General features: G+C 35.4%; 1 long non-coding RNA gene across 1 annotated transcript in view; it reads right to left on the reverse strand.

Moving 5' to 3' along the window:
- Positions 1-360: 360 nt before the first annotated feature.
- Positions 361-27,088, reverse strand: part of LOC132326922 (uncharacterized) — a 41,966-nt gene continuing 15,238 nt past the window's right edge. The window contains exons 2-3 of the long non-coding RNA XR_009486369.1: positions 867-945; positions 361-521 (exon numbers count right to left, since the gene is read on the reverse strand). This is a non-coding gene — a long non-coding RNA (uncharacterized LOC132326922). The remainder of the gene's footprint in view (positions 522-866; positions 946-27,088) is intronic.

Here is a 27,088-nt window from a genome sequence, read left to right on the forward strand (position 1 = left end):
GCCAAAGGGGTGGTGGAGGTGATGTTTTTTCTATATTCTGAAAGTATTAATTGCTGTGTTTTAGCATTCCATACATTTTCCCCACACACAAATAACTTAAAAATAAATTAATAAAATGTATTTTAATTATTTGTAGATGATACAATCAAAGAACCTGCATTGTCATGGAGTCATTTGAAAAATCCAGAGTGAAATTATCATTCATTTGTCCAGAAGAAAAAACAGGATTCCACCAGATACTAGTAGAAAAACAATCTAACCAAACATACAATATAGTTCTATTAAATATTAGTAGAAAAGAGAAAAATAACCATCATGTTGGACTTCTGAATAATTATTAAGGTACTTACACCATCTGCAGGCTCCAAAATCTGAATAAAAGACATTCTGTCTTTTCCTCCATGTTTAACAGTATTTCCTATCTTATTTTCCTTTACACTTACTGCGCTCTTCTTTTAAATAAGCTTATCATTGTTATATATTTCATCTTGAAGTAGTTCCTTCCATTTAACTTATTTATTCTGTAAAAAACATTGAATTCAAGATAAAAGAAGACAATAGATATTGTAGAATATTCTGATATATATGTACAGCAATTTCCTAATTTTTATCTAAAACTTTTACATAAGCTGTTTAACTGTAATTACTTCAATGCTCATCCTGGAAAAGAAAAGTTTATTTAACTGAGATTTATTTATGTTTACCTTGATTTCTATTAAAATAATGATGGATTATGTTGAAAACTTCTGTACGAGTCTTGGCTCCAGTTTCTAATATGACCAAAAATAAGCCCCAAAGTTAACTGCGTTTTATAGAAAAGCTATTGAACTTTTATAATTTTTTTTCATTGAAAACACAATACTTACATTCTTTTTCTACGTGATCTCAGTTTTCTGAAATCATTATTTGAGGAAGGCAAATGTCTTTTTCCAAACAGATCAATCTCTGTGAAAAGGGAACATCCACATATCATATGTCGATTGGATATAAATTACATGCGCTGAAAATGCCCTGTTCCTACTTTCAAAAAGTCTCATTTTTCAGTAGACATAATATTCTTATTAATTTCAGCTGCTAGAGAAATAGAGCTAGTCTCTAAAACAGTCAGACTCCAAGCCAGATTTATGTAAAAGTTAATTCCAGATGGATGACACTGTAGGGGGTATGTGTGTATGTAGGAATACAAACAAGAGACCTGTGGTAAGAAAATTATGAGAATCACCTAAGGCAGCAGGCCTTAGTATTGTGCTGCAAATGGAATAAACTGAAACTTCCAATTTATTGCAAAGAAAGCACATTGTAGAGGTATGTAAACAATGCAGTAGTCTATTCTATGCAAGTCACATAATAAATTACTATTAGATGATAAACATGTAGTGGCAACACCCTTTTGCTTCAAATGATCAGTGCTAGAGGTACCAAAGGTAATTCAGGAGTTCGCTCTAATATCAAATTATAAATCTGGAAATCTCTTTCTTTTGCATAAACCCTAGGATCATTTGGACATTCTAGTGCACAAATATGATGAAACAATAGTTTAAACAAATGGTAATCATGGCTGCAAAGATGTTTATCACAACTATCACCACGGATTTTGCAAGTTATTGAAAAAAACAGGGTAATTTCTTTGGATATTTTTAAACTCTAAATATTAACTTTAGAAATATTATTTCCAGTGCACCTCACTGAGAAATAACCATTTAAAGCATTAAAATGAAATAGTGGCCAAGATTTTGGTAAATAAAGATTTCCTGTCACACTATTTCAGGACATCTAAAATTTCATGCATCAAACAAAGCAATATTTCACAAACTGCATCTTAGCATGTCTGGAGGATGCAAGAAGTTGGATTTCCCACATCTATTTGCAGAGCTAATATTCTTTGAGTTTGGACTTCTTCCAGAGCCTACTCTTAATTTTGCCAAAAGTAACTATGGTAATGTCCTATTCAGACTCATTTCGGTCATCCTGGTTTGAGCAATACATGCATCTGGGAAATTGTGACTGTATAATTCTAGAAGTTTAAAGTCCATAAGAGAATATAATAAATATTATATTTTCTAACATAAATATTCTTTTCATTAATTGAACTAATCCATTATATAATTTTGGATTATTTGTCTCAGTCTATCAGCTAGAGATGAGAGTTTATCCTTACAGTCAGCAAATAGCTATTCACATGGATTACTTCAGCTGAAAATTCACAGAAATTCGGTTACCTTAGAGGCAAATGAAAGCAGTGTAAAATGCCTGATAAACAGGTATATGAACCCAGGTATTAGGTCATTTGGGTTGACTTGGGCCCAAAGTGTCTCCATCTATTTTGTGCATTCATTACACTGCTTATATTACTTGAAGTCAGTTTACAGCAACAAAGTAAATTATAATATTATTATGCAAATTAGCCCTAATCCATAATCTATCTTCCCATATCATTTGGTGTTTAATTTGAATCAGTTAACTCAGAAGTGAGTTGAATTCTACGTATAGTTCCATCTATGTTTCTCAAGACCATATTAAATTATCTTCTGCACTACTATTTTCAGATGTCTGTGAGGTTTAAATGATGGCCACAAGCTAATGTTTGTTATCTTCCCTGTGACAAGTACTCTATGACTTTTGAATAATAAAAAAAAGGATGTAACTTCCGCCTAGAAATGCAACTGACTAAATATAAAACCCAGCTGAAAATTACCTAAAATACCCCAATCTTGTTGTATTTGGATTTGGTTTTTTTTTAATCTAGTGTGATTTTCACTAATTCCACTGCACAGATACAAGAAAGGGCAATCTTCGGTCACAGAACCAGGACAGACAGTTTCTCACCAGTCCTTCCTACTTGTACACACATGAACCATCTCTCCCTATTGAAACACTAACTTAACCTTTATTATTTTTTACAGCAGATTCAGAGACGTCGCTGCCACTAGCAGCTGGGAAAAAGCTGATCCCTGTTTTCCAACCTTGCCTTTTTTTTTTTTTTTTTTGTGAGGTAGCTCTTTTGCAATGCAGAGAACTAAAAACGATGACAGAATCTTTTCTTTGGGCTCTGGAAAGCTCTTTGTACACTAAAACTAACCCCACATTAAGGATTTCCAGTTCACAGCAGTTGTCCTGTTAGTCCATTTAGGAGGCCAGTGGTAGTGTCAGAACTACACCGTGTAACCTGAGCAGCCTGTAGGGCACGGAGTGTGTGCCATTCACACAGCTCAGAAAACACTGTCTGCTTATCCACAGCCAGGTTTGACTCAGTTAAGAATTCTAATCAGAAGTCAAGAAGATGTAAACAGTTCTGATACTCATCAAGTTTTCTCTTCAGGGTGAATTGCTGTTACTGCAAGAGACTTTCATAACTACAGTCTGTTTGCTTACACACCAAAAATAACTTGGAAGAGGTTGTGTAACATTGCCACCTGGTGACATTTTTTTGTAATATTTCTATTTCAAAACTGTTAATTTTGACTTCTGTAATTTTTGTATGATATTCTTCTCCACAACTAACCAGAATTCTAATAATAAATATGTATGCATTTAAAGGCAAAATACTCAGACTTCATTACATAGGAAAATAAAGCTAGACGATCCTGAAGTTGTTTCTTATTAATCTCATTAGTGAGATTTCCAGGGCCGATTGCCAATAGACTACTATCCCAAACTCAGAATCACTTTCATACTTCGAGTCATAGCCATAAAAGAAAATAAACTGACCCATATCTTTACAGAATTATTAGACATGGCACAAAACTTCACACCTCATTTACCAGACTGCACTGAAATACAACAATAAATAGTTCTGCTGAAGAGAACATAATTAAATATAATACTCTGTGTGAAAAATAAGCTTAATTTTCACAGGACATGAAACATGCTGCTGCTATAATACTGCACACAACAGTTAAGGTCATTTTAACTGCTTGGAGGAAGATTATGCATGGGAGTAGGAATTACTTGGCATTCCATTTACTGCCTAGAAAAGATTACCTCTAGGTGTTTGGTGATGTTGGGTCCATCAGAAACACTAGGTAAGGAATGGACATTTCAAAAGAATTTGAAATCAAATATCTCTTATGTAGTCATTTGAAGAATTTCCAGGGATAGAAGGAATCAGTCTCCTCAGATACTTAAATTAAATCACTTTTCTGTAAGTAAACTCTTTCCAAGTAAAATTGCGAAATATTCTGAATTCCCCCTTCCCCTAAAATTCTGAGAAATCCATAGATCACTTGCCTGGTAAATGAAAAATTCTCATTCTTCATGAAAACAAGTAACTCTAGTCCCCTGTCGCAACAGGCAACAACAATGTGATTTTACATATAAACGTCCGTGTGTGTATATATATTTATGCACTGCACACACATATATAAAGTCATTAATTACACCATATTTGCTTGAAAGTAAAATAAGTTTTCCATTTGATTATATTTAATTTTTTCCTCCTTTTAAAAATAGTGCTTTTCTTTTTACCTAAAAATGGAAGCCGTTGCGAAAAGTTGTTTGGCACCCAGGTGGCAGTACTGTCATAGAGGAGGCAGAGCCTATGTCACTAAGACCTTGTTTAGACTCAGCTTCTGAGTGGGCACCATGCCAGTCTGACAGATGGGCATCAATAATGGCAGCAATGTGCCCTTGCATGTGCCTGTGCATCTACTGTGTTTGCCTAGGGAAAGGCTTTCATCCAAGATTGTCCAAACAGCTGTTCATTCTGAGTTTCTATCCTTATTGTTAAGAAGAGATGTCAACACTAATCCATTTTTAAGCTAGATTAATTATTTTTTAAAAAAGAAAAGTAAAGCAGCTTTTTGGCTGGTAGAGTGTGAGCAAAGTCAGTATCCTTACACAAGCACATCGACTTCATAAAGCCCTTAATTCCAGCTTCTGTGTGAAAGAACAATTGAGAAGTCATGGTTACTCAGGACAAAACAAGGAATTAAAGCTGTGTCATCAAAAACAACCCTAAATATGGATGAGATCAAGCTTAGCATGATAGTCCAGCTGGATGCAAGTGCATTTCTGCCTCTGTGATCAAGTGGCAGCTGCTTGGAGAACCACTGCTCCATATAACAGTTCTCAGAGGGTTCATGCTCCCCTCCTAGTCTCACATTCTGATGGTATCTGGAATATCTTTCTCCTAAATATGTTACAAGGTGACAAGGGAGGAGTGAAAAGAGGTGGCAATAACCAGTGAAAAGCCATCATATGCCTCACAGTGTCAAACCTAATGCCACCTCCATTGCAGTAAGGGAGGAAAATGAGTAACTTGACACAAAAGTTTCTGGTAGTGCAAAATCTGCTTTCTATGTCCTTTCCTTTCAGTACTAAATCAATATGTGCTGTCATACAGTGGAAGACTAAAAGGCCAGAGCTATTCCCACTGCCTTTATTTAACTGAAATCACACATGACCAAAATCCTGGAGCCTAGATGCTGGTCTGTGAACTTTCCATATCTCACGGCTCTCAGACTAGCAGTTCATAGAGTTAGACAGTTGACAAATTAGAGCTCTGAAGTTACTGACATTGAATCACCAATTTATTGGCTCCAAAATCTGTAAGGCCTGCTGGTTCAGCAGCTCTAAAAGACTTGGCTGAATGTATGGATATATGTAGTGTCCAGCAATTGTTACATCATCTTTCTTTGAGTCTCTTGGATGACAAAAAGATGTAGGCTCCTGTGGCTGGTTCAGCACACCCAGCCTGCAGGGCTGACATGCAAATATTCATTCCAGAAAACCGCTAGGGTCCCCCTTGTATCAGAGAGGTGGTATAAAAATTCTTCCCAGTTAATGTGGACCTCAATTATGATTTTGCATATTGATTCAGATTTATTAGAAGCAAGAAAGGGTGATACAACACTGAATTAAGAACTAGAAATTCAATGTAGTTGTTTCTTCATATGTCAATTCTCTCTTAATTTGTAAATATTGCCTTTCCAGCTGATTTTATTCCTTGTGCTTAACCTGTGTGCTATATTTGCAACATAAATATGGTATCTAACAAAAAGACACTACTTGGTTACATTTGAAAGATAGATTGAAAAAAAAGTTGTATGTTTCAGTCAGATTACATCTTCCTAGGCCAGGTTCCATTTAATTGTTTCCTTCCAATGGTAATCTCTCTGGGGGCTAATATATAATCTATATTAAAAAGCAAAATGAAACAAAGCAGAAGAGTCATAGTATTTTCATTTTTAAAAAATCAACTCATTTGGGAAATGAAGATTTTATTTTTATCTTTTACAGCAGCTGGATTTCTTTGCATGCTCCTGACAGTATTTTAGCCATTTCGTTGGAAGACATGGGTTCCATTCTGACTCAATGAAATAGAAAGGTCATTTTAGGTTAATTGCCCACCAACAGCTCTTACAATGAGCTCTTAAACAAACAAAAAATCCTCTTCTAGAACTGCTTTGCCAAGCAAGATCATGCTTCTAAACAGGAAATTTTTGGGTAAAGAGAAGAAGGCAGTATGTCCAAGTTTCCTTCATATCAATGTTAAATTTTTTGCTCTGTTAAACACTTCAAACTTGAAGTATAATACAATAACATCATAAAGTCTGATGTAAATAAACAGTGCCTCCTGAGCAAGTTCCCTGACAACACAAAGCTGGGAGGAGTGGCCAATAACCCAGAGTCTGTGCAGCCCTTCAGAGGGACCTTGGCAGGTTGGAGAGAGGGGCGAAGAAGAACCAGCTGAAATCCAGCAAAGACAAATGCAGGGTCCTGTACCTGGGGAGGGAAATACCCCAGACATCAGACAGGCTGGGGCCAACCTGCTGGGAAGCTGCTCTGTGGAGAAAGTCCTGGGGGTTCTGGTGGACACCAAGCTGTCCATGAACAGCAGTGTGACCTTGTGGCCAAGAGGCCAATGGTGTCCTGGGGTGCATCAGGAAGAGAATTGCAGCAGGGCATGGAGGTGATCCTGCCCTTCTACTCTGCTCTGATGAGGACATATCTGGAATGCTGTGTCCAGTACAAGAGACATGTAGAACCTGGAGCACGCCCAGCAGAGGGCAATAAGGATGATTAAGAGATTGGAGCGTCTCTCTCACAAGGAAAGGCTGAGGGAGCTGGGCCTGTTCAGCCTTGAGATGAGACAACTGAGAGGAGACTTCATCAATCCTGTCCGTATCTGAAGGGAGGGTGCCAAGAGGATGGAGCCAGGCTCTGCTCGGTGGTGCCAAGCAACAAGACAAGAGGCAATTGACAGAAATTGTTGCATGAAATTTCACCAAAACATGAGGAAAGGGTGCAGGTGACCAAGCACCAGAACAGTTTGCCCAGAGAGATTATGGAGTCTCCCTCACTGAGATATTCTATGATCACCTGGAAAAAATCCTGTGCTCTGGGATGACCCTGCTTGAGCAGGGAGGTTGGACCAGATGACTCAAGTGGACTCTTCTTTAACCATTCTGTGGTTAATAATAATAATACCATTCTCTTACCTCTGGTATTATTAACAGACTTCTGGAAAATCAACAAGTACATAAAACATATGATCCCTTCCTATTGAATTAATTCACATGGCCTTCACAAAATTTCCATAAAATCAAATCACATTCCAGCTTGGACTGAAAAAATAAAGTGTTCTTCACATAACACTATTGCTTTAAAAAATTCTTTAATGTGCATAGAAATGACCCAAGTAGCTAGTGGAATACATTTCAAAAAATTATTGCAGTCCTTTCTCCATGATGTAAAAACTGTCTTTTGACACCCATCATCTTAATGTTCCTTGAAAATTCATTAAAGCACTTACAAATAAACTTTCTACATCAAAACCTGCATGTATCCATGCAGTGTTTTGTCCTATTGTGAAAGCCACAACAATTACAGATTAGCCTGCCAGATATTTGGCTCCGGTTTCCCTAAGTTTCTAAAGGCAACATTTTCTTTTGGAACTCATTATTATGTGTTTCCTTGACAATCTTTCTCATCTAGCCTTCACGGCACAAATGACTATGAACTTGGCAGCCTTAAAACACTTTTCATCAAAAACGCCCGTAAAACATTTTCTTAATTCTCTCTGTATTGGTGGCAACACAGCAAGTGGGGGAAAAAAGGCAGCACAAAGAATTTATAACTCTTCTCCTGCTGCCTGAGGAAATAAAGTGCCTAGGTATCTGTATACACAACTGTAAATATTCCTATAAATGTACATTCTACAAAATATGCTGTGCTGTTATTGGGGTAGCATAGTGCTGGGACATTGTTCTCCAAACCTCTGCTTCTTCTTTTCCCCTAGAACTGCAGGGACTTTTCACTCCGCTGAAATTGCTTCTGCATTTAAACAGTGTTATTTCTAGTAAAATCACATTTGGTCATCTAAACTATACCTAGCTTGACTAAAACCCTGCTGAATAAAGTAATTCTGACTACTTCAATCAGCATTTGAAGTGTCTTTTATGCCAAGTGAAACTCGTGACTCTATGTATAGCACTATATCTTATATTTGTGTTCAGGCACTAGCACACTGACACACACTTATCCAGTCTTCTGTATGGACTATTCTATACTCCTACAACAATTGTATTTTAGTTCTCATATCAAAGCACAAGAGAAAGATATTTTCTGTGTCTTCCCAGGGAAGAAATGAAGCGTATTGTAATTTACTTGCTATGGGAAAAACAAGCAGAGCCTAGATTTCTTTAATCACTTCTGCCATAAGATCATCCTCTCTGAATTCTGGTTGCTACTCTAAGTTAAAACAACTTACAGCCATACATAGTGGGTTCTGTAACTCAGTATCACTCCGACACATCCATGTAGGAAATTCAGTGAGGGTGAACTTTGCTTCTGCTCTGGGTCTGTTCTAAGACTGAGAACTAAAGAGAGTGGGGGAAGAGAAAGGGGAAGGGAGAGGTGGTAGAGAGATGACAAGCTCCTCTTAACTAGAGACATGTTTGCAATATGTACTAGCCTAGGCTTCCATGTGTTGAGAAGGCAGGTAATACCAGGCTTTTGAAAAGCACACACAGACATGCTACCTCTTCACTTGGTGATGTGAAGTTGGACTCACTGCAATGCTGGGCACTCAGGATAGATAAATCAGGAGCAAAGATGCACAAGGTGAGTTTTTTAAACTAGAGAATCCTGCTTTATTTTTTTTTTTCTACTCTTATACTTTTCCTAAGAAGATATTAGGGAAATACATAACACAAAATATTTTCTCAATTAAATAATTGCAGTAATATGCATTTATCAACAAATACTTGTAATGGGACCTTTACTTACAAATTAGCCATGTGTTGTATTAGGTGTGTTGGAAAAACAAATGCAATTTTTAGACACACTTATAATAAGTGCTGTACACATTCAAATTATAGCATTTCTCTTTCTTGTGTCTCTTTCCAGTTGTGTGGAAACACTATAAATATTATATTCTGAATGACAGAGGAAACAGGTGCACTATAGCATTCTCTTTTATTTTCCTGCTTTTATTTAATATTTTCTTAGGTCCTTTAGAGAAATATTATTAAGTGTTTTTGTAAAGTGTATAGTTCAAAAAACATTTTTTTTTCTGTTTCTCTGATATTTAAGCAGTTTTCTTTTATGTTTATGCTACTTAGAGAGCAGAATTATTCATCTATTAAAATATCTACCTACAATTTGTAGAGCAATGTAGGCTCTACAAAATGCTTAAACCACATTGCTTCTCCAGTGAAATAATGCAAAATTCTTCTAAAAACTCATCAGGAAATTATAAGTGAACAAGACAATGGTGTATTGTGGTGCAGCAGGCCTCACAAATAAAAATATTTCCATCAGTATTAGGAGTAGGATATGATAAGTTTTAGAGTTCCTACTTGTGACTAATCTCTGTTGTATTTCTGTATACAGCTGTATGAAACAAAATAAAATTCTAACTGTTCCTGAAATCATGACTAAATGAATTCTTCACTATTTGTATGACAAATCAAATTATGCCTTTTTGTTTACTCCAAATGAACAACTACTTTCACTAGTTTTCAATCCTGGATGTGCCCTTCACCCCGTGTCTCCTGCTAAACACAAACATCTTTGTGAGGTTTAAATGTCTCATCCTTTACAAATATGTTCAAATCTAGCTATTTTTGTCTGTATCAATGACCAAGATAACCTGACTTTGATTACTAAAATATCTCCCCATGCTTTTATGTCAGTAGGTTACACACAGAAATTTATCCTAGAGCAATATTTTTTAACAACCATGTGTGTGCTTAGTGAACCAAAATTTCAGAGACGCCCTCAAAAATCTGGGGCTTTCTTATGTTTTTGATGTTTTAAAAACATTCTGTATTCCTTATTCCTCGATTTTAATTTAGTTTCTCCTTTTTAAATATTTAATTTAAGTTTTTAATTTAATTGTAATTTTCAGAAAATTCGTATTTTCTGTTACATTGATGTACGTGTCTGTGCATATGTAGGATTGCCTGCACATACATGGTACAATATATTATGTTTAGCAGAACATGTTTACAATACCATGTTACAATATTACATTAATTAACAGAACTAGTAAAGAAATGTAGGTATATGTTGCATCAGTTATGAGTGGAACATCTGACAGAACTATTACCACACCACCCTACCCTACCATCCTGTTCCAAGTTTCTTTTATTTATATAAAGGAGACTTCTTGACATCATAAAGTTAATTCAGTAGTCCATAGCATTCAGTGGTTGGGCTTTTCAGCATTATCCTAATAACAATAAACAAGTGTGCTGATCAGAATTAAATATATACATGAAAGGAACAAATGACTGTGAATGGGAACCCGATCTGCATGATTTGGATACTGGTAAACTTAGCAGTGTTCAAAGATCTTCACCTTAACATAGGATGAGCATACAGCAAGACAGAAAAGTATTGAGAATTGACAGATAATTTTGGGTTTCCTTATGAAATCTACATTCCCTCACTATTTATCCCTTGTGCAGCATGTGGCTTCACTTTCATATAAATTCAAATGCAACAAACTAAATATTTTACTGAATTCATCCTTTGCCCAAAGCAACTGCAATCAATATTCAGAAGGAAAATTTACACAGTCCTTCCCTTTAAATTATAAAAGAGATCCCTTCTGCCTTTTGCTACACTGAAAAATATTTTCTGCTACAAGCTATTTAATGCTGATGCCTGGCAGGACTTTCCTATATCTCAAGATATATGGTAAATGCTGGCATACAAATTGCTCTTCAGTTGCTATGAATTTCCCTTTCATGTAGTATTGATTTCCCAAGGGGAAAAAAAGACAAATTACTCTTAGACATGCCGGGTATTATACAGCAGGGAGGTAGCATATTCTTTTTATTTTTGTTGTCACTGCCCCAGTTTCATTTAACAAATTGCTCAAATAGATTCATTCACTTCAGATTTCATATATGAGACCCAGATGGCTTTTATCCCTAAGAGCTGACTCTGAAATAATGACAGTAATAGCTAATACCTTTTATCTTTTTCGGGATTATAATCTTATCCTCTCCTTGTTTTGGAGAGTTGGCTTTTTACAAGAGAAAGAGAACTCTGGAACACAAAAATCCTTCTCAGCTTCTGGAAGAAGACCTGTGTATTCTTTTTCCTTTGTACTCCCCCAAGACATACACATATTCCAGCTTCCCTCAAAAATTAGAGCATGTGTATTCAAAAGATATAGGGTGATCCAGCCAGGTACCTGATACAGTAATCAGGGGGAAAAGGACTTTTGAATACAGTGAAAACTATTCCTGCCTGGCCCAGGAGGAACAGCCAGAGAGGCTTCCCTCCCAGAAAAACATGAAATTCCTGGATACATGTGTTCAGATTGTCAATGATCTGCCCACTGTGTCCAAACTTAAAAATGACCTGAAGAAAATCCAAATGCTTTATAGCTTTTCCAGGACTGCAATTCTTTTTAGTCACATAATTTCTAACTTTCCATTTCCTTAAAATTATTCTTTCTTCATAGACTTATTTAAATCAAACAAAAAATTATAACAAAATTTCTGTTTAAGTCCAAATGATCTTTCAACATAAACAGCAATTTCTTATTCATTTCCATTACATAGGTATATAAATCCACTTAAGGCAGCTAGAAGCAAAATGAATATGTATATTTTTAAAAAAGGAATGCGTACTTATAATTTAGATTATGATACAAATACTTCACATTTTTAACTCACAGAAATAATTGCAAACATTAATTTATCAGACATTATTTGTAAGTGATTATCATAAAGATGTGAATAGTATATTGGATAAAGAGAAGTTCTTTTTCGGCATTACCTGGATGCTATATGGCTCTATGGATCTGCCTTAATTGCAAAGATGACTTAAAACTCTAAAAGTAGTTTGTGAAAAAAGAAAACAGGAAATGTCTTTCTTGTACCCTTTTTGTTCTTTTTGAGAAAAGTGGGCTCTTTCTGACTCACATAATCTTGGCATAGCTTCCAAGATGATGCCCACACTCACTTTATACTAAGTGCTTTAAATTATACCTGAAGTGCTACTGTACTATCCCTCAGTATCTGAGTTTTAATGAGAATTTCACCTTGCTTGCATGCTTGTTTATCTTTCAAGTAAACAGATTCATTTATTTGTCCTCTATTAGCTTTCACACTGCAGAGCTCAGACCTCAAAAGTTTCTTTCTCTAGTTATGAATATTGATGATGTAGACTATATTTGGCTCTTCTATTTTCAAGAAATTCTTTATAACGCTGAATTTTACATCAGTAGTCTATAGCTTATTGCACATAATGCCCAACCAGATGGCAAGTGATTTTCTAATAATACCAACAACAATTTCATACCTAGTTGAGATACCTTGTGTTTTATTAGGCTCAGCCAACTATTATTTCTGCCAAGAAATTGCAAAGAGGTCTCCGAGGCTTTTCAGCTCCAGTGGTTCATAAAACCAATTTGAAAAATTAGTTCTGAGGACTTATGACTACCTTAACTACTTTTTCATAAGACCAATCCTTCCTTCCTTGTCATATGCATGTAATTATGTTTATATTGCATTGTGAGAAATCACTGCCAGAAGTTGGAGTGCAGGTGAAATATCTGTACTTGGTGTGCTTTTCAGGAAATGTATGAGAGCTAACAAAGTTCTAGATTTCCCCATAATAATTCAAGAAGAGTCTGGATGCACTTCTGTGCAATGCCCTCTAGCATTACCCTGCTGGAGCAGGGAATTTGGACCAGATGGCTAACTGGTCCCTTCCAATCTTATCCATCCTGTGATCCAGGGATACTGTAAGTTCTCGTTTTGGTAATTTTGCCTGAGAAGAACATGGCAACATGGACATTTACTTGGGAAGTCCAGTGTTTCAGGTGATAGAGCATTTGCAGCTTACCAGGAAATGCCAGACACCTTGTCTATGCGTGTGCAGACAAGGCGCCCGGCTGATATCAGGGGGTTTTAGAATCTTGGATTTCTTCAACCTGATATATGCAATGGGAATAGCCTGTGTGCATACAGTAAGTCCTGTGGGCTTGTTCTGAGGCACTGAAAATACCCACACCACTTGGACAGTACATGTACCAAACATCCAAGTCATAAATGTTTTGTAGAATCTCTGCTGAGTCAAAGGTTTGCACGTAACTTCAGACCCACTCACAAAACTCAGAATCACTGCTCTGAAGCACAGGCATGCACAGCACAGCCAACATCTATTCTAGTGTTCCAGTGAAAGAAATAGGCACTTTTGAAGTGTGATGCACCTAACAAAATATAGCTGCCAATTTAATGTGAAATAGACTTCAGATTATGTTGACTATGATGTTGAAGAGTTATTGGCTATGAAAACAGCTTCACGTGACAGGCTAAGTATAGGTATATATGTATATATATGTGCAAGTATATAAGTAAATATGAATGTTGGAGGACAGTATCTTCTTCATTTGTGAAACACACAACAGGGTCTAATGCAAGATAATACAGAAAAATAAAACTTGCAAATCCAATTTGTTTGATGTATGTAACATATGTGCTTCAAACCTGAAGTACACTGGTGTCTATTTTGCTAAAATTAAGTAAATTTGGAAATATAGAATAATTTTGGAATTATCAGAATTTGTTAATTTACACTTATGTATCTAGGGGTAACTGCATGCCATTCTAACACAATGTAGGTCATTTACCTGATTTTATGTGAGAGAAAATATTCACATGCTCAACTTGTCCCAGTTCAATCTCCACCTTTACATTCAGTTCTGATACTTTTACTCCAAAAGGACTCTCAATGGTCTCTTTGTGGGAAACACTATTCAATATCCACAGACAATCTACAAGCATTTAAGTACTCTTTTTAGTAAATTCTACATTTTTTTAGACTTCCCAATTTCTTCTGTATACAAAACGGTTTTTACAACTCAAAAGGCAGAATTTTTAATCCCATTTTGCCAAACAAATTGATCAAAATAAATCAAACTGGAAAAAAGAAAGTAAAAATGGCAAAGTTACAGTGACTTAGAATTCTGTCTGGAATGTTAATCAATTATCTCTTTTCACTGTGCATGTTTGAACTGATAAATTTTGAAGTATCATATTTGTAATTATCAGGCTATTTTATATATATGTACTTTTCTTTTTATTCATGAAAGTAGAATTTCATAAACAAAAAATTTAAATATTCAGTTTTGTCTACAAGGAGAGTTGAACAGAAAAATATTGACTGATTAGGGAAGTAGAGTGTGTGAGATACATAAAAAATGCCATTTTTTTCTTGATTAATCTCCATAGTTGGTTTGATTAACCAGAATAAATCTTGAGAAATATTTCTACTACTAAACACTGCATTTTTTTGGTTATTCAGTTGAGAATTCACACTGGATTAAATAAAACAATAAAATAATTACTGCCCATAGCAGACCAGCATGAATATGTAAATTTCTCAAGATTCATTTCATAAGGATTCCAATTTATTTACTAAAAGGTATATTAAGATTAGTCCTGCTTGTGTTCTACAGAGGGTCTACTTGAGCTTTGACCTTCCCCTTAGCTCTCTTTATCAATAATCTACAATTTTTAACAGATTTCTTTGTACAAACACTGTTTTATGTCAGTGCTCTTTCAGATCATTCTTGTCTAATCAGTCAGAGATGAGGAACAGCTCAGTCATTTAAAGCCATATGAAATAGCTTTTCTACTCTTGGACCAATATTCATTTTCATTAAGCAGAAACCACATCACTTTCCAAGTTGCTGAAAGGAAAAGATGTACAGAAATTGATTTGGCATCAGTTACATCTGTTTTGGATTTGAAATGTTTGCATAACATTGGAGGAAAATAATACTTTGAAAACTGTTTTCATTTCTTATCAATTATTTTTTTTATTTTTTAACATTCCACTTCACCCACTTTTATTTGGCTCTGTCTTTCAACATTCAGACTTTTTTGGTAACTGCAAATCACTTTTTTTTTCCCTCTCAACAAGTAGTTATTCTATTAATGATTTTTTTAAAAGTCTACTGGAATAATAGATTCTTTAACTTGGCATTTCTAAAAATGCTGAGAAACACAAGGGCAAGAGTAGAAATGTTGTTTTGATAATCTATCATCACATAAAATCATATGTATGTTTATCCTACAGAAAACAGAGTATGCTGAAAAGCCAACTAACCTCAGAAAAGCAAAGTCATTACTTGTTTAAACTCTTTACTTGTTTATTCAGAACTGATTTTGTTGCACAATGTCATTTCCTGATGCACAACACAGCTTTTAAAAATATAAAAAAGAACAAAGAAATTATTAACTTTTAGAAACCACAAATAAACACAGTAGTTAAAACAACATAAATAATCCTATGCTAATAGTCAGGCACTTTGGCATATCTGATAAATTTTAGTCATTCAGCCTTATTACCTCAGTGCAGAGTACTAGCTGTGACATTGTAAAGGGTTTTTTTTAGCATCTTAGATTTCTTTAACCATATTCTGAAAATACTTGACTTGCCTGATTTTGCCTGCATACACTTGTACTTTTGCAGGTTTTGTACAGATGAATGGAGAAAAGTTTTGCCAGAAATGGGCATTTCTTTTACTAAGATAAAGTTTATTTAAAAACCTATTTCATGGCATTGAAAAGTATCTAATATTCTGCTAACTTTTAAGCATTGATTGTTCTGACTTCAAAGGTCTAATCAGTATCTAAGATGCTAACTACTTTAAGTCAGAGTGGGACACTTAGTAATTGAAAAAAATTCCTATTCAAAATTCAAATTTCTAAATTCAAAATTCTGTAACATATTTCGATCTGTTTTTTAAAAAGCATGTACATAAAAAAACACATACACATTGGTTCCAAATGTAATGCATGCAGATACATTCACACATATTTCTCTAGCACAGGACAAAGACATGACAGGCAAGTAGCTATTCTTCAGTTTCTAGACATGACAGCAACTTGCTGCCATTTAATTGAATTCCTTTGTCTAATATAAGTGAACTTACTGCTGGTTCAGTGTACACCTCTCTATATTAAAAATTGTATTATACCATGTTACCATAAATACATCAGTGCTTTTCCATTAAAATTATTATATTCATGTTGCTAGACTTTTATTATTCATTGCAGTTTTAAATTAAAACTACAGCTTCATTTTGAGACAAATTTAAAGACAGAACTACTCAGGAGAAGATACCATGCAGGGAAGCCATGTAATGTAAACCATGCTGAGGGTCAAAAGATGCCTCTCTGAGCTCTGGTTTCTGCTGTATCTTTTGAATGTGACTGATACTAAACCAAATATACCACTGTGTTAAGAACTAGCACAGCACTTCCTTCCTCCTTGAAAATGAGAAGTGATTTTGGTAAAGAAAAATAGATGGGACTTGATTCTGTTCCCTAGGATATTTGAGATACTACTGCTGCACTGTTAGATTAGGCTTGTGGGTTTTGGGCTTTCTTTGCCATCTGGAGTGGCAGCTGAAGGCCTCTAGGGTACCCTGGTACATCTAGGGGCACTAAATGCTTATGTGAAGGCATTTGAATCACACATTTAAAGCAGTTTTCCAGATTAGTAGTGAGAGTTGGAAGATGTTTTACTCTTTATTAACAGAGGCTTAAATTTTTGCTTTTAGATCATGTCTAGTGTTTAGGTGAGGCTGGCTGCAACCCAGCCCTCTAGGTCCAGACTCTCCCTATCAGTAGTATCCTGACATACAGTAGAGCACTGTTCAAATGCATGCTCCAGGAACTCTTGGTATACTAGTGAAAAAGATGAGCTGGAATTAATCACTCTTTCTCCAGCTTTCCCTCACAGACAAACCTGTAGCAAAAAAAAAAAGAATGTAAATTACTGTCAGCAGAGAGCAACTTCCTTTCTGTATTGTAAAATCTGACTGGGGCTCCATGACCTATACTCTGCAAGGGTCTCCTGGGATTGCTGGGAGACTGCTGATCATGGAACATATTTCCTTTGCTTCTAGCACACTCTGCTCTCTAGACTGTACTGTTGCTTTAGCAGTGAACTTTTATCTCAATCTTAGGCAAAACCAAGATTTCTGCTGTCCTGCCAATGTGATTGGTGGGCTGGGAAGATGCTGCTCCTACCTTGAATGCAGAAAAGTAAGTGTGTGGTGAAGTATAAAACAATAAGTGGCAGGCTATACATAATCTGAATAACAGTTAGCTAGCTTTAACACACCGCTTTCCATCGGTGCACCATGTGACATTTTACAAAAAAGTTTATGACTACATTCACTTTATAGATGAAGAAAAAATTACAAAATATTTCCCAAGATCACAACATGGTTTAAGAAAGAGCCAGAAGAGTAGTTAAACTTTGACTGCCAAGTCTATGTCCTGGAGACAAATAACTACTTCTGCAATTTCTGGACAAGTCAACTCTGCTGAGATGTTAAGAGTTATTTTATTTGTTCTTCAGGTTAATTGAACCGTTTGGGTTTGGTGGATTTTGGTTTATTTGTTGGTTGTTTGTTCTAAATTATGAAATTTTAATTTCTCTATACTCACTGTAAAAATAAAAATCAATCATCTTTTCCAAAACAAATTTACAATAGCATAATTAAATATTCTGGGGCTCAGTTTCTTCAATTATCAGTTGCTTGTATAGTGCAGTAGGCAGAGCACAATTAGAAAAACCTCAGCAGTTACAAAGGACAATGTTACTTTTATACGGTCAAGTTGAATAACATAGAAAACAAAAATGGCTGCATTTTCATAAATTGGATTATGCATCCATTGTCAAGGGCTGGACAGCAAGCTGAATCAAATTACAGGGAATGTTCCTTTGCCTTGCATTAAAAAATGTGGGAGAGATAATATTTTATTATCAATCTACAGCTGAGTATTGTAGATTTCTATTTAACCAGTTGTGTATATTCAATAAGAACTGTCATAAAGAGGTTGCCAAAAAAATCAAAAAAGCTTCAAAAAACAGAACAGTTGAAAATATTTTGTATATTTTGGCATTCAAAAAACATGGCAATGGGTGAAATAGGGAATATATTGCAGTGAAAATTCACACGATCACTAACGAGAACTTTTGACAGCAGGAATAGACTTACCAGAATAGCAAAACTGTTTTAAAAAGAAAGCAAAAAAAGTGAAAAAAGTTAATGCAAAAAAGAGGAGAGATATTCAAATATAATAGTGAGATGACAGCTTCAGGAGAGGAGAGTATGAGCTATTTTTCCTTATGATGGAAGGAGGGTGAATGAGATCTCAAGAGAAAATGAAGTGGTTCACATTCTGTCACATATAATACATTTTTGGTGATGGTAGAGCATGCCTAAGGAGCTCAACAGAAGCAATATAGATTCAAGTCCAAAAAAGGATAGGTTTGGCCCATATTTGAGAACATATGACAGCAACTGCATTTGAAAAAAATATGAAGCAGAAGTGTCAAGTAAAGCTCAAGATTTAGCCAAGAAATACAGAAATTAATGATGCTACATACATACAATTGAACATCATTGAGATTTAAGACCTGATTGGATTGTAACTTTTTAAATGGGGAGAAAATTCAGACCAGGGAAATGCATTTGGAAACACCAAGTCACAGTTGAGAGGCATTCAAAACAGAAATGTAACCTGAATGCCTCATTTGATCTTTTAAATCAATAGGTAAGGAGCATATTGCTTTATCAATGGAGACTACTCATAAATAGCAAAAAAAATTCTGTTTGCTTTCCCTTATCTCTTCAGACCACAAAATTTTAATCATAAACTTTATTATTTTGGAAGAAACAATTTTGAGTGATTTTTTTTTAAGTGGCAAAGAACCAAAAGCATAAAAGCAATACACTGCTATGACTATTAAGCTTTACATTTGCATAAATAAAGCAAAATTAAGTTGTTTGCAAATGGGCTTATTTTAAGGCATTTATGGAACAGTTATAGAAACATTTCCATTCCCTGTCTATTAAACCTCAAATTATATGCCTACATGTGCAAAGTATGGAAGAATTGTCCAGTTGACACTCTTTGTTGTTCTGAGTACTTTACCTGGGCTAAAGTGGTTTTTAGTGTTCCACAGTATCTTTCATATCAACATTATCGTTTACCTTTATAGGTTTGTGACAAACAAAGCTAAATATGGATTTTAACTGCATTTAGTTGAAGCACCTTACGCAATCCATGAGTTTCTGTGCTTCAGAAAGACAGAGAACTGAGAAATGCTGAAGAAAAATGCACTTTTTGAAAGGCCACTACACTATTTACCCTTAAAAGCCAAACAGCAAATCCAGGTGGGTCAGCAATATGTCTTTGCTTCCCTTTTATTGCTTTCATGCCTTGAAAGACGGACTAGCTAGTGCCACAGGGGAATTCACAAAACTGGGGCTGTAATTCTGATAAATTACAGATTAGGAGAAATCTGTCTGCAGACCCTATAATCTCACACTTTTTCTAAAATGCTTGATGGATTAATCCTACTACAGATGGGCTTACATAAAAACAGATTTGTAGTTCTTTTACCAACAATTTTAGTGTTTTTCTTTATACTCTGTCTCCTTCTTGAAAAAATTATATCAGAGTAGTTTTCATTGTAGGTACAGGTACTTCTATTAGGCCACAGACATTAACTAAAGCCGGATCCCCAGAGGAGAATGTAAGAACAGGGGAAAAATCATTCTCTCAATTGCACTTCTAGCCTCCAACAACTTCTAATCTCTGATACATCACACTGCATTTGTCTGCTTTTCAGGCAGAAAAGCCATATCTTTGTCAGTTTTTCCACAACTTTGATTATGTATTCTATTCATTCCTTATTACTTTTCTCCTGTCTTTTTTAATACTACTACCTTGTAGCAGGAACCATGCTTGGAAATCAAGGGGATGAGGGAGCCAGCACTGCACACATGACTCAGTAACTTCAGCTAAGCATTCTTTAAGATAATGGCATAGTCATAGGCTTGAATTTGTCATTTCTAAGCAAAAATTTAGAGAAAGTAATTATTTGCCTTCTTCACCACACTCCTGCATTTTTTCCAGGCATTACCATTGTTTTTACTCAAGGCAGTTCCCAAATTTTCTAAGATGAAGCAGAGCTCATCTAAAATGCATATGCAATATCTGAAGTTCAAAGGAGTACACCATGGCTCAAAAGGAAACTGGTGTCTTTCTGCTCTGCACTGGTCTCTGATTCAAATCTGGACATGCCCATGCCTTTTTCTAAGAGCATGTACAATAAATCCGCTTTCTGCAAAAACTATGTGTGCTGTATTCTCTCTGGGTTGGTCCTGACTTTCACATGACATCAACAGCAAAACAGGATTAACAGAGATGACAGACAGCAGTTCGTTAAACCTTTGACATTCACTGATAAATTTATATGCACATTGCAGTTTCCCACACGAAAAAAGGTCAGTCTTAACTGAAACTAATTCGCAAAGTTTGGAACTAATTGGAATTCTTTTGGTTTGCTAAAGCAAAATTAAAACAGAAGAGGCGCTGCGATTAATATCACTTTCATACTTAGAGACAATCCCTTTAGGTTAAGGGATTTGAGAAAAGTTTATGCCTGTTTACATGTGCCATACCCCTCCAACTGAAAAATTGACCTAATGTTTTTATATTCTTTACAGTTACCTTTCCTATATTTAAAAGAAAAATCAAACTCCCAAGCTAATGTCTTTCAATATAGCATTAGGGAAATATTTACATTCCTAAAAGAGTAAATTCAGATAAAACACACGATTTCTTTCAGATTCAATATGTGTTTGGGTGTTGCCAACATTAAAAGTGTTATCTGGAGTAGTCATGTAATAATCTGTGATTTGCAGTCATTGCTTAATAGTGGTAAAACACTCTGGGTTTTTTTCCATAGCATTCCATGAGCTCTAAGGTAAGGGGTTTCACAAATTGCTTTAATCAGACACTTGAGGCCTGATTCTCTAAGGAATGCTCCACTATTGACTGTTTATGAGGAATGTTTGCCTGGTTATTTACTTTCCTATGTCCTCAACAGGGCATCTAGTTATTTTCTTCATACATGAAATTCCCAGCAGCAGAGGTCATAATCTCAAAAGCAAAAGCATTTCCAGAATTTAATAATCTTCAATTAGAAACAGTCAAGTGGACAATTTGTTCCAAATTTTAGACTCCTAATTCGCTATGGGAATTCTGTCACCTAAAAGTTTAAAACATGTTTTCCCTTGCAGTTGGACACTGAAGATATTTTCTTCAACAATGACTTTTTTTCAGCTAACAGACATTGCACGTAAACTTACACTTTTTAGCATTATTTTCTTTTAGACTGAGAAATTATTAAATTTCTTTTCATGAACTTTGTAAATACATTTTATTCTTCTTAGCTTATTTACTAGGTCATAGCTCTCACTGGTGTCCTTTTGGATTGCACTATTCAGAAAAACATGTTACAGTCAATGAAGGTGTAAATTGCATAAGGCAGTACTACAAGAATATTTGTAGGTTTAGGTGAGGGATGAGGAGAGAGAACAACAGAGCATACTGAATCAACATCTTTTTTTCTATCCCTGGTATTATGGACAAGTTTGAACTAGCTTGTTTCTAACACTTTGCTCAGTAAGGCAAACAGAATGCTCATACTCTGTTCTTATAACAATTTTTGAAAGACTGTAGGATTTGTAGTGTAGGTAATCACAATAGTAGAACAGGAACCAGGAAGACTGAAGGCTTGTGTAGACTGTTCATAGACTTGACTAAAAAGCATCCATTCAAAACAACGATGAAGTGGATTTCAATTGGAAAAATCAGAATACATGAAGAAGAGCAGAATATGTGAAGAAAAATAGCTTCTGGAACTTTACCAGGATACTTTAAAAATTATATGAATATAGAGTAAATTATTACTGAAGAATAGCTGCTACTCAGACCTCTTCCATCTGATCATCTGTATTCTGTCCTGCTATCACAAACCACAATATTCTAATGCTAAGCCACCCTATGTCTCCTCTATATCCCTGTAAATGTTATACAGTGCTCAAACGGATGTCATAACCTACATCTTTCCTCTTTGAACATTATTAAAGAAAGAAAAAACCCCTGTATATTGACTAAGCTTTGTAGATTATTCTGCATATCTTCTGGTACAGTTTTCAGCAGAGTAGATATGAAAATATAAGAACATAAAGCCACTGTGGTGCAGGTTGAGCAGGGAATTTGTCTTTTACGTGTAAAGTCATAACCTAACAGGGAAGAATGACTACATTTGCCATATTCTCCTGTGCCACAAATTGGTAGGAATATTTTCATGTCTTGTTTCTAGAATTAGGCTGTTATGCCTAAACAAGTTTTTATCTTGATGTTGAAAATGAGAATTACGCCTTTTGAACACCATTGCTCTGGCCCTGTTTTGAGTGTAGAAGCACAATTTTATATGAAAATTTATGTATTCTGGAGGGCATTACTCATGCTGCAAGCATTATGCCCTCTGTTTCTTTTAGCATGTCATCATTTAATTAAGTATTTCATGCTCATTATACAGTTTATTCGGTTTCTTAGTTCCATTTTCATCTAGTGAAGCCTTGTTCAAACTATATTTGTATAGAAAATAACCAATTTTCAAATGTGATAAAGGACACATACCTTCTTTCACTAAAGAGTCTAAACTTTCATTTTATGAAGAGATAAAATCCTACTATGTAAAGACAAGGGCCAACAAGCATCCACAGAAATAGTAATTCTCATTAGGTGAAAGAAGAGTCAGATGCTCAGAGAAGATTACTCCAGCAGCTAAAACAAAAATTTAATGTGTCCTCTAAATGTCTGTTTAGTCTTTATGAAAAAAAAAAAAAATCAGGTATTAGTTTCAAAAATATAGGGATCTTGACTTCTTGTCTCAAGCATAATTAAATGGCTCCAAAAATGTTTAAAAGACGACAACCTCTAGAAAATACTGGTTTATTAAAATAATAGAAAATCCATTTCCGTAAATATCAGTCGTCCTGAAGGATGATATCCCAAAACAGAGACAGTGAAAGTATCAGTTACGGTAGGTGCTCCTACACTGTTTGGTTCAGACATGGATGAGGAATGTACCAATGAAGGTGCCCATGGCTGGAATGCTTCATTTGTGATCAAGCTAGCAGAGTCTCTAGAAAACTCTCGATTGCCCATGGCACACATCTACACTGATACACTTGAGTTTTGTGTAGTCCTGCTAGAAAATATTTGAAACATTCTTTACATTTTTGCCACAGCTGTCTGTTGCTAGACAAATGCTTTCTGTCTGCAGAAACAGTTCAGGTAGGTGGAGTGTGGACATGAAGAGGACTAAAAACATCTGCTTTGGACTTTGTTGGGTCATGGGATAAGAGCCACCTGAACACTGACAAAGGAGGCCAGGGAGACAAAGGCACATCACAGGAGTCATCAACCCATTACCAGCCCATCCCCACCAGCCCCAGGAGAGTAGAGGGGCACAATGACCCAACGGAGCACAGATTAAGGACTCCCAAGGAGCAGCCAATTTATCTGGGCCGTCTCCAGGACTGCCGAGGTACAGCCACGGGCCCATTGTCCTGGGACATGCCATGGGATGCAGGGGAAGAGTGTTTTGGGAATGCACAAGAATTTTGCAGGATGTTCAGGGAAAGAAGATGGAGAAAAGGGGAGGAGTTTAGATGGTTTAGGGAGGAACAAGTGTGGAAAAAGAAAGGTAAAAAGATAAAAAAGGGCTGGTCATGTGTGAATAGATCAGTGCAGTCTCTTCTGTCCTATTACATTTTTTCCTAAGTCTTTCCTGGGTGGGAAAATCAATATTCTGTCTGCATTGGAAACTGGGAAATCTTGACTAGCTGTGCGTGTGCAAAATCTGCACCCAAAGCTATTTTAAGGAATAAGTATTCTGAAAGTCTATGGAGAAATGTAGTCTGCTTTCCTCAAAAGGGGTTTGGCCAAAGTTGACAAATAAATCTCTCTGCTCCTTTAAATGATGAAATTTAAACAAATACTGTGTATTTGTGTACAGAACATTATTTGGACTTTTTTTTTTTAAGGAAAGCTAGCATTTCTCTGAAATTAAAATCTGAATCATAACATATGTGCAGCTCCACTGAAGTTACACAAGGACCCTAAATATTAATCTTAAAATTCTTGACTTTGCAACATTGACATTTCTACTGCAATGTTTTTCAAACACTCAGATTAATTCCTGCCCTTTTCCATCCCCTCTTATTATTTGGTTCTATTGTCCCCCACATGGATTCCACATCAGGACTTTTTACTCTACCTTACATGCTTTTTTACCCCTCTAGGGGCCAAGTACATAAATAATGTAATGATTAAGGCAACTGGAAAAGATGTCATGAAACAGCTCATCTGTCATTGTTCAAGCATTGTTCGTACACTCAAAGTAGGGCTCTGAGCAGACATTTTTTTCTTGAAAGCATACATCAAAACTGATCAAATATAAAACCACATTAAGAATAAAATATTCTACCCAAGATTTCATGTAATCATATTGCCCTACTTTCACTCTTTCTCCCTCAAGAATTCAGGTTTTGACCTAGTATCAGAAAACAAATCCTTCCATGTCAACTAACTCTTATGTGCCTATGAAACACAGCGCAACAGTGGGTATTTGTTTTTTGCAACCATAGTGATGAAATGTGTTTATTGGCTAAGGTCATAAGAATTTGAAACAACTATTTGCCTTCACTTAATTTCCAAAAATGTGAATGGCCCTCTAACACCAAATAACAGGGATTTGGGGAATAGCAGCGCAAAACAAGTTTTGCAACTTTTTTGTCAGATACCAGTCTACCAATCTGACTTTTGATTATTTGAAAAAAAATACAGAAAGACAACATAAAACTTACTATTTTACATTATTCCTTATTTAATGCTGCATTAGTGATGAGTTTTTATTGAAATGCCTCCAATTCTTATTCTTGAAGAAATGTTATTTCTCCTAGGAGGTACATTTCTACATCTGTAAGTTTCAGATCAGCCTTATAAGAAGTTAACAGAAATTACCAGATAAGGGTTTCTTGCTGTTAATGTTGAGAGTGATCAAATTTTAAAACACAAATGCTTCAGAGAATTCAGGAATTAGTGTATTTGTTCCTATTTCACAACACAAAATTAATGATCCATCAAAATCAGCCAAAGACATCAAAGACTCCATTAGACATTTGGTCAGTCACATAATGAAGAAGAATATGCAAGAAATCTGTACTGAAAAAAAACCAAACCCAGAATAATCAATGCCTGGTGGCAAAGTTACTAAAACACAGACCTCATTCACTAGCAAAAATATTTTCCCTTTAGTGCAAAAGAAAAACAAACAAACAAAGAAACATCATCTTCCTCCTCTAGTGTAACTTAAAATATTTGGAGATAGAGAAACTGCAATTGTTATCAACTACAACATTCATTTGATTTTAGCAGTGATCCCTTAAATTTAATAATTTACATTTTGGTGATCTGTGTGTTTTTCCTTCTTCAAAAATGCTAAGTATTACCTCATCTTGCAAGGTTCTAGAAACATTTTCTGTAGTACATTGGGTAATCTAGCTTTCAAGTCAATATGCCACAAAGTGGAACTCTAAATGGATACATTTACATTCTAGTTTATTCCTCCTATGCTTTTTATACAAAATGTCTGACAGACATGAAAGCACATGAAACAACACAGTATGGTGTTTAATTCAGAAGGAATTAAAAATGCATTTAATGTAGTCTTCTCATTGGATTAAATCCCATTGACAGAAAGAATAGAGGAGCTCTTGACTCAGAAAAATGCAACTGAAAATAGAACAGACTTCTTGCATTATTAAAAGAATTATCCATTCCAAAAGAACAAATGAAAAAACAATCCCTCTGTTTTCTCAACTGCTACACAGAATCCAGCAAAATTCTTATAACACTTTTTGACTGAATTGGTAGATAAAAATGTCTCAATGTGTTGGTTATCCTTGATTTGACATGGTTTTAGTGCCAGAGTTAGAGGCAAAGATCCAGGGAAGGAACTCCAGGTGACAGAAATTTTAAAGGTAAAGTTAAAATATAAGGAACTACAAGAATCTATGAATTCCAGAAACTGTTTCTTCAGGGATCAAAACAACAACATTATACTGTCTAGATGTTATTTATCACATTTTAAAGCAATGTCAAAGCTTAGACAGGGAAAGAACTAGAAAGTATCATCAACTAATTTTTCAATTCAACACATGACAAGTGATAAACTATGAAACATGCAAAGCATATGATGTACAAAACCTTTCTAGGACATCTAGAAGCAATGTATGGAAGTGTAAAAGTAACAACAGCAACTGTCAATTGAGAAAAAAAAAGCCTACTTTTTACAGGCACAAGATCCTATTCCAAATTACTTTAAACATTCTGCTTCATATTCTAATTCCACACTTTTTTGTGGACAAGAGTCTTCTTTTTGTTGAGAAACAAAAGGAGTATGTCTGTGTAAATATTCTCCTCTACCTTCTTTTTCAATGGGAAGGCCAAGCATATTCATAGCTAGACTATTGCCAATGGCTTGTCCCTGTCAGTATGAATTCCCAGTAGAATTTCTAGATAAAATAAAGCTCTTTTGTCTGTCTGGAATAATGACACTTTAAATATTTTAAATAGACAAGTGTCTTCTGGTTCAATAAGCTAAACTGGCATCACAGAAGGTTGATGACCTCAGACAAGATAGCAAATATTATCTTTGAACGTTATAATAA

This window comes from Haemorhous mexicanus, chromosome 4 (genome assembly GCF_027477595.1).
Source record: "Haemorhous mexicanus isolate bHaeMex1 chromosome 4, bHaeMex1.pri, whole genome shotgun sequence".
NCBI lineage: Eukaryota > Metazoa > Chordata > Aves > Passeriformes > Fringillidae > Haemorhous > Haemorhous mexicanus.